Source organism: Arachis ipaensis, chromosome B03 (genome assembly GCF_000816755.2).
Source record: "Arachis ipaensis cultivar K30076 chromosome B03, Araip1.1, whole genome shotgun sequence".
Classification (NCBI taxonomy): domain Eukaryota; kingdom Viridiplantae; phylum Streptophyta; class Magnoliopsida; order Fabales; family Fabaceae; genus Arachis; species Arachis ipaensis.
Window position 1 is genome coordinate 77,101,315 of NC_029787.2, and position 9,759 is coordinate 77,111,073.

General features: G+C 40.7%; 1 protein-coding gene across 1 annotated transcript in view; it reads right to left on the reverse strand.

Annotated features, from left to right (window-relative positions):
• Positions 1–9,759, reverse strand: part of LOC107633290 — a 24,952-nt gene that overhangs the window by 402 nt on the left and 14,791 nt on the right. The gene's annotated exons all lie outside the window — the stretch shown is intronic.

Genomic DNA, 9,759 nt, shown 5'->3' on the forward strand with positions numbered 1-9,759 from the left:
AAGGAGAGGGTGGTGAGAAGGGGGAGGTGTTCGGGGTGAGGCAGGTGGGAGAGGAAGGAGAGAGGAAGAGAAGGAGGGGTGGTTCTGGCGACAGTGGTCACGGCAGTCTGGGTTAGCGACGGTGGTGGCGGCGGTCCTGGTCGGCGATGGTAGTGGTATGGTGGTTGGAGAGAGGAGAAGAGAGAGTTCAGAGGGGGATTGGGGGGAAAAGTGATGCGAAATGGGTTAGGGTTTCGTGTGGGTGGTGTTAGTGGATTCGAATCCACGTGAACGCGTAGGTCACGCGATCTCGTGATTGAGGCAAAAAGGGAAATGACGAGAACGCGTCATTGACGCGATCGCGTGATTGAGGGGTAATGAAAGTGATGCGTACGCATGGGGCACGCATACGCGTCGCTCAGAATTGTGCTAAACTCACAATTCTAGTGTCTTTTTGGCGCAACTCTCCGTTTCCTTTTAAAGGGCAATAATATTCATGCGATGCGTACGCGTCGCCCACGCTTTCGCGTGGTGTGTGTGAAGTGAAAGTGACGTGACCGTGTCGTTGACGCGTTCGCGTGGCCCAATTTATGCCTAACGCACAACAGCCGCACGATTCCAGCCCAACTTTCTGGGCGTTGGATGTTTGACGCCGATTTGCAATCGACGCCCACGCGTGGCCCATGCGCACGCATGGCCCATGCGCACGCGTGGGGTGCAAAATTTTTTTTTTATTTTTATATATGCAGTATGCAAATGCAAATGCAGGTATGGATGTTATGAATAATTCCAGGTTCAATAAAAATAGAATAAAATGAAACTTAAAAACAAACAAAACGAAATAAAATTAAAAGTAAAAAAAAAAAAAGAGCGATCATACTATGGTGGGTTGTCTCCCACCTAGCACTTTTGGTTAAAGTCCTTAAGTTGGACATTTGCTGAGCTCCTTGTTATGGTGGCTTGTACTTGAATTCATCTAAAAATCTCCACCACTGTTTGGAATGCCAACAGCCTCCGGGGTCCCAAACTAGGCATATAAAGCCTTTGAGTAAATTCAAACAGGTGTTCAGGTTCCCGGGGTGTTGAATGTCAGAATAGATTCCAGGATCCCAAACCTTGCTTTTGTAACCATCTTTGTCTTGATCTACATTTTTCTAGCCCGGCAGTACGGGATTTGAATTCTCACTAAGATGACCAAACATCCTTCGAAACCCATTCAATCAAACTCAAAATCAATCCTTGTACCTCAAATTGAAGCGTGGAGCTTTATTGAATCTTGCATACCATCTCTGAGTGCGAGCCATTTTCCTCTTACTCTTAAAGCTGCAAAGAGCTCTAAGCTAGCTATCTGTTTCAAGTAAACCATATTCAAGTGGAAAAGTAAATATAAAGGCTAAGAATTTTACCCACTTGAAGTTTGTATTGGATGGTAATCGCCTTGGAAAAGGTGTTTCCAGGGGTTTTGCAAGCTCTACTCCCTTGTATTCTTCTGTGAATTCCTCTATTTTCTTGCAAACTTCTTCAACTGCAACCACGTCTTGATCAATGTCTTCGATATCCTCCTCATCACTCAAGTCATAATTTGGAGGTTGAGAGAAGTCTACCTCCGCATCATCTTCGTATTCACTTGGGGAAGATTCTTCAGTCTCAAAGAATTCACTTGCGGATGCAAGTTCATTACTAGGAGAACTTGACTCGTGATTATCATTATCAAGGAAACTCGCTTCTTGAATTGTTCCATCCAGTTCTTCATAAGATACCTGCTTTGGGGGCTGTGCACTATCCTCATTAGCATCAATTGCAAATTCCATGACGAAATTCTCCACAATTCTGGATTCCCATGGAGGTTCAGCATCTCCTAAGTCTTCAACCAATTCTTCTTCTTCGATAATTTCACCTTCCTCCACTTGTTCCAGTATAAAGTCATGCTCCTTACTGTCCATTGGAGTTTCCAATATCTCCTTCATGCTACGTTCTTCATTAGATTGTCCACATAAAGCCATGGGGGTTCCTTGAGTGTCCGAACGTCGGGAAGGTAATCGATTGATTGCTTGATCCAGTTGGTGAAGGGTTGCATGAAATTTTTCCACTGTTTCCTTGAGATGCTCCCGTGATTCTTGGGTCGATGGATATAGACATGGTGCATAGGGAAGTGGTGGTTCTTGGGAGTAATTGGATTGGAACTGGGGTGAGTAAGGGTTAGGGTCATATGGAGGTGAGTATTGATAGGTGGCTTGTGAGTGTGGTGGTTCATAGTTATGTTGATGAGGTGGCTTATAGGTGTATGATGGGGCTTATTGGTAACCACAAGTGGGTCCACCATATCTATCATCTTGGTACACACCTCGAAATGGCTCTTGACCGTAGTAATTTGGTGGGTGATGGTTGTCACGAAGGGGTCCACCATAACTATTGTCTCGACATGCATTGTTGAATGGTCATCGTCCATGGTACTTTGGAGGGTGTTGTTGCCTAAAGCGTTGATCAGATCCTCATGGCTCCGTCCGTCTCTGATTGTTTTGACCTTGATGCATGTTCCTGTTATAGCATCCATTCCTTTCAACAATATTTGTACCAAACTCAAAGCGACGAGGGTGAGAGTCATTGTAACTAATAGAAAGTTAAAAACAAAAATAAAAGCAAATAAACAAGCAAAATAAAATATTTACAATAACCAATAATAAGGCACACGTTTGCAATTCCCCGGCAACGGCGCCATTTTGAACGATCAGATTTTCTGTCAGTAAAGAATTTTTATAAAAATAATCGCGTTGTAAGTATAGTTTCTAAACCAATAGAGAATCATTTCGTACAAAAACTTTGGTTGTCACAAGTAACAAAACCCAATAAAATTTATAACCGAAGTATTTAAACCTCGAGTTGTCTCTCAAGGAATTGCAGGGAGGTGTGTTTATTATTGGTTATGGAAAAAGGTATGTTTTTGGGTTTTTGAAATAGAGAACAAGAAAAATAAATTGGCAGAAAATTAAATTAATAATTATAAAAATCTCTTGCAAGGTATAAGAACTGGAAATCCTATCCTAGTTATCCTTATCAGGTGTGATGAGAATTGGATTTTGCTCCCACTTAGTTAATCCTTACTAAATAAAGGAAAGTCAAGTGGACCAATCAATTTGATCCTCAAGTCCTAGTCAACTCCTGTGGAAAGACTAGCTTTAGAGCGATCTAAATCAATCAGCAATTCCCAAATCTCAATCAACTGCTGAGTTTGACAACTCAAGTTTTACCAATTACTTCACCAAAGCCAAGGGAGAAGAAATCTAATTTAAATTGAAAATATCCATAACATAAATAAATCAAAGAAATCTTAATTCTGAAATACCTCAAATTATATTAAATAAAGAAATCAACTCTAACATGAAGTTCATAAGCCAAATTGAAAAGATAAATAACAATTAAAGTAATAGAATAAAGAAAAGTAGAAAATAAATTAAAGGAACATTGAACCTGACATTGAAGTAATAACCTAAACATAATAGAAATCCTAAATCCTAAAACCTAAGAGAGAGGAGAGAGCCTCTCTCTCTAGAAACTACAACTAAAAACCTAAAATTGTGAATATGAATGTTGTCTATTCCCCTCCTTTTTTATTCCTCTATTCTCTGACTTATATTCTGTGTTTCTGGCTTGGATTTGGGCCAAAAAGGGCCCAGAAATCGCTGAGGGCATTTTCTACAGATTCCTGCACGTGGCGTCTGTCACGCGTTCGCGTGGGTCACACGGTCGCGTCATTTGGAGTTTTTCCTTGTCTCGCGTATGCGTCAGTCACGTGTACGCGTCATCTGCGTTCTGCTCAAGGCACGCGCCTGCGTCGTCCACGCGTATGCGTCGCTTCCATTTTGCACTAGGCGCGCGTCCGCGTCTTCCACGCCTACGCGTCACTGCCTTTCCTTCAAAACTCCATTTTTGTACTTTCCTTCCAATTTTGTATGTTTCCTTTCTGTCTTCTAAGCCATTCCCGCCCTATGTAGCCTGAAAATACTTAACACACAGATCACAACATCGAATGGTAATAAAGGATAATTAAAATTAATATTTTTAAAGCATAGGAAACATGTTTTCACATATATCATAAAATAAGGAAGGAAAAGTAAAACCATGCAAATCATATGAATAAGTGGGTGGAGAATTGATAAAAACACTTAATTTGGGCACAAGATGAATCATAAAATAGGGGTTTATCAATATGATTCTAAATGTCATGGATAATTGTCAAAATTGTCTTGAATTCATGCTAGAGCAACACTTATTATTCATAATAAATCATTAAAAAAAGGAAAACTAAATCATGGGCTGCCTCCCATGGAGCACTTCTTTAGCGTCACTAGCTTGACAGTTGGTCTTTATCATGGTGGATTGTAGTGCCTTAGGTCTTCTCCCCTTACAGTGAAGCGGTCTCCACTTGATTCCTTAATGATTTCTACATGCTCTAAGGAGAGGACCTTTTTGATGGTGAACACTTGCGGTAATTGAGATGGAATGATTAGAAGTTGGGGTGGTGTTGGTTGATGGTGGGCTGATATTAGCTTGTCTCCAGGGGAGAAACCCTCTGTAGGAATCTTCTTATTTCTCTATCCTCTTGGCAATTTCTTCACAACTCTTTTCTCTTCTTCCAATAGTTTTCTAGTGATCATTGATGAGCGGATAATTTATACGCTTTTTGGCATTGTTTTTAGTATATTTTTAGTAGAATCTAGTTACTTTTAGGGATGTTTTCATTAGTTTTTATGTTAAATTCACATTTCTGGACTTTACTATGAGTTTGTGTATTTTTCTGTGATTTCAGGTATTTTCTGGCTGAAATTGAGGGACTTGAGCAAAAATCAGATTCAGAGGTTGAAGAAGGACTGCTGATGTTGTTGGATTCTGACCTTCCTGCACTCAAAGTGGATTTTCTGGAGCTACAAAACTCAAAATGGCGCGCTTCCAATTGCTTTGGAAAGTAGACATCCAGGGCTTTTCAGCAATGAATAATAGTCCATACTTTGGCCGAGTTTAAATGACGTAAAAGGGCGTTGAACGCCAGTTCTACGCTGTTGTCTGGAGTTAAACGCCAGAAACAAGTCACAAACCAGAGTTGAATGCCAGAAATACGTTACAACCTGGCGTTCAACTCCAGAAATAGCTTCTGCACGTGTAACACTCAAGCTCAGCCCAAGCACACACCAAGTGGGCCCCGGAAGTGGATTTATGCATCATTTACTTACTTCTGTAAACTCTAGTAGCTAGTTTATTATAAATAGGACTTTTTACTATTGTATTAGACATCTTTGGATGCCTAGTTCTTAGATCATGGGAGCTGGCCATTCAGCCATGCCTGGACCTTTCACTTATGTATTTTCAACGGTAGAGTTTCTACACTCCATAGATTAAGGTGTGGAGCTCTGCTGTTCCTCAAAGATTAATGCAAAGTACTACTATTTTTCTATTCAATTCAACTTATTCCGCTTCTAAGATATTCATTTGCACTTCAATCTGAATGTGATGAACGTGACAATCATCATCATTCCCTATGAACGCGTGCCTGACAACCACTTCCGTTCTACCTTAGATTGAATGAGTATCTCTTGGATCTCTTAATCAGAATCTTCGTGGTATATGCTAGATTAATGGCGGCATTCATGAGAGTCCGGAAAGTCTAAACCTTGTCTGTGGTATTCCGAGTAGGACTCTGGGATTGATATTTCTATCCTTATTTTATGTTTACTTCTTATTTAATTTCGAAAACTCCATAACCTTTTGATATCCGCCTGACTGAGATTTACAAGGTGACCATAGCTTGCTTCATACTAACAATCTCAGTGGGATCGACCCTTACTCGCGTAAGGTTTATTACTTGGACGACCCAGTGCACTTGCTGGTTAGTTGTGCGAAGTTGTGATAAAAAGTTGAGATTACAATTGAGCGTACCATGTTGATGGCGCCATTGATGATCACAATTTCGTGCACCAAGTTTTTGTTGTGATGAGCGGATAATTTATACGCTTTTTGGTATTGTTTTTAGTATGTTTTTAGTAGAATCCAGTTACTTTTAGGGATGTTTTTCTATAATACTTCTGCAAGAGTTTGATATAGAAATAAGAGACAGAAAAGGGACAGAAAACCAAGTGGCTGATCATCTATCCCGGATAGAGCCAGTAGAAGGGACGTCCCTCCCCTCTCTTGAGATCTCTGAGACTTTTCTGGATGAGCTTTTATTTGCCATTCAAGAAGCACCATGGTTTGCAGACATTGCGAACTATAAAGCCGCAAGGTTCATACCCAAAGAGTATAACAGGCAACAAAAGAAAAAACTAATTACTGATGCAAAGTACTACTTGTGGGATGAACCCTATCTCTTTAAGAGATGTGCAGACGGAATAATCCGGAGATGTGTGCCTAGAGAAGAAGCACAGAGGATCCTATGGCATTGCCATGGATCACAATATGGAGGCCATTTCAGAGGTGAGCGGACAGCCATCAAGGTCCTCCAATGTGGTTTCTATTGGCCAACACTCTATAGAGATTTCTGAGAGTTTGTACGTAACTGTGACAGTTGCCAAAGAGCTGGTAATCTGCCCCATGGTTACGCCATGCCTCAACAAGGAATCTTGGAGATTGAGTTGTTTGACGTATGGGGAATTGACTTCATGGGACCTTTCCTACCATCATACTCAAACACTTACATTCTGGTGGCAGTTGACTACGTATCAAAATGGGTAGAGGCCATTGCCACACCCACCAATGATACTAAAACAGTGCTGAAGTTCTTCCAGAAATATATCTTCAGCAGGTTTGGGGTCCCTAGAGTACTAATCAGTGATGGGAGCACTCACTTCTGCAACAAACAGCTTTGCTCTGCCATGGTCCGGTATGGGATTCGCCACAAGGTAGCGACTCCATATCATCCACAGACTAATGGGCAAGCTGAAGTCTCTAACAGAGAGCTAAAAAAAAATCCTAGAACGGACTATAAGTACCCGTAGAAAGGATTGGGCAAGAAGCTTGGATGATGCTCTGTGGGCATACAGAACAGCATTCAAGACTCCTATAGGGACCTCTCCATACCAACTTGTGTATGGTAAGGCATGTCACCTGCCCGTGGAACTGGAACATAAAGCCTACTGGGCAACCAGATTCCTAAACTTTGATGCCAAATTAGCTGGAGAAAAAAGATTGCTCCTGCTAAATGAGCTAGAGGAGTTCAGATTCACTACTTTCGAAAATGCCAAGCTTTATAAAGAAAAATAAAAAAAGTGGCATGACAAAAAGCTGTCATCTAGAATCTTTGAACCAGGACAAAAGGTTCTGTTGTTTAACTCTAGGCTCAGGCTATTCCCCGGGAAATTGAAGTCCCGGTGGAGGGGACCATATGTGATTACAAGTGTATCACCATATGGTTATGTGGAGCTTCAAGATATTGATTCCGATAAGAAGTTCATAGTTAATGGACAGAGAATCAAGCAGTATCTTGAAGGCAATCTTGAGCAAGAGTGCTCAAGGCTGAAGCTAGATTAAAAGCTCAGCAAGGTCCAGCTAAAGACAATAAAGAAGCGCTTGCTGGGAGGCAACCCAGCCATGGGGCATCACTTCCTCTAAGCATTTTGCCCTATTATTGATTTTTTTGTTTATATAAAGTTCACTGATACTAAGGTAAAGAGTCAATTGTATAAATTCACAGGGTTACAGAAGGATTCTGTACACAAAACAGAGAAAAAGAGCTCACTGGCAAGAAAATGCCAGTAAGGATAGCCATCTGGGCGTTAAACGCCAGAAAGAAGCATCTTCTGGGTATTGAACGCCAGAAAGAAGCTCCTTCTGGGCGTTTAACGCCAGATTTACAGCGTCCTGGGCGTTCAGAAAAATGCCCAGTGATAAAGGGGTTCCTGGCGTTCAACGCCAGAAAGAAGCAACAGCTGGGCGTTGAACGCCCAGGAGAGGCAGCATTTGGGCGTTCAACGCCCAAAATATGCAGCGTTTGGGCGTTCAAACGCCAGGATGGTGGAGAGGAGGTAAATTCGTTTTTTCTTCATATTTTTCATTTTAATCCTAATTTTCATGTTTCAATTCATGATTTCTTGCATAAACATGTTAAGAACCCTGATTTCTAAAATCCCTAATTTATAAAAACCCTTCTTTAAAAATATTAAATGTATCTTAATCCATAAGCACAAATCCTTTTTTTTCAATCCAACTCAACTCTTTTTCAAAATTTTCAAAACAAATCTCTCTCTTTTCATTCAAAAATCTTTTCAACTAAACAATATCTTTTTCAAATCTCCATACTATCTTTTTCAAAATTCCAAATATATCTTTTTCAAATATCTTTCATATCTTTTCAATTTTAAATCATATCTTTTCTTATCATATTTTTTTTCTAAAAATCATATCTTCTATCTTATCTTTCTCCCTATTTTCGAAAACCCACCCCCCTCTCCCTTTAAATATGGGTTCGGCCTCCCTCTCCTCCCATCCACCATTGCACCTAGTTCTCCTTCTCTCCCTCTCATTTCTTTTCTTTTTGCTTGAGGACAAGCAAACCTCTAAGTTTGGTGTGCTTATCCGTGATCACTAAGATCATGGCTCCTAAAGGAAAACAACCCACTCCAAGAGGCAAGAAAGAAAGCGTTCCAAAACCACTTTGGAATCAAGGGAAGTTCTTAACTAAAGAACATTCAGACCATTATTACAAAATAATGGGTCTAAGATCAGTGATCCCGGAAGTTAGATTCGATCTGAAAGAAGACGAATATCCGGAGATCCAGGAGCAAATTCGAATCAGGAACTGGGAGATCCTAGCTAATGCTGAAACGAAAGTGGGAAGGAATATGGTCCAGGAGTTTTATGCTAACATGTGGCATACAGACAGGCAAAGACTATCTGGATCTGCTATCTATGACTATCAGACCTTGGTCAGAGGAAAGATTGTTCATACCCATCCTGACAAGATCAGGGAGATCTTAAAGCTGCCTCAGCTGAAAGACGATCCAGACTCCTTCAATAGGAGAATGATGAGAACAGACAAGGGCCTGGATAAGATTCTAGAGGATATATGTATCCCTGGAGCCAGGTGGACCACTAGCACGAAGGGTGTCCCAATTCAACTCAAAAGAGAAGATCTCAAACCAGTCGCCAGAGGATGGCTGGACTTCATTTGGCATTCTCTGCTGCCCACTAGCAACCGTTCTGAAGTCACTATTAGAAGAACAGTGATGATCTATTGCATCATGATGGAAAAAGAAGTGGAAGTTCATCAACTGATTTCAACTGAATTCTACAAAATTGCAAACAAAAATTCCAAAGATGCCAGGTTAGCTTATCCAAACTTGATTATATGCTCTGTAAAAACGCTGGAGTAAGGATGGGAATAACTGAGTATATCTCAGTTGAGCGGCCAATCACCAAAGCATCAATGGAAAAACAACAAGCACAGGATGACCCCATCAAGAAGAGAACACAGGAAATTCTCCCAGAAATCCCTCAATCTGAATACTGGGAGTATCTGGAAACATCTATCACCAAGATGCAAGAAGCTATGGAACAAATACAGAAAGAATAGAAGGAACAAAGTAGCATTCTTTGCTATTTGCTTAAAGAACAGGAGGAGCAAGGGTGTGATCTAAGGGAATTGAAGCGCCAGAAATTATCTCTTGAAGGACCAAGCACCCCGCAGATTAAAGGAACATCCACCTCCCAGAACAAAGGTTGTTAAATTCCAATCTTAGCCTTAACTCTGTGATAAATATTTTTATTAGTTTTACCTTAGGAGTCATATAGTAG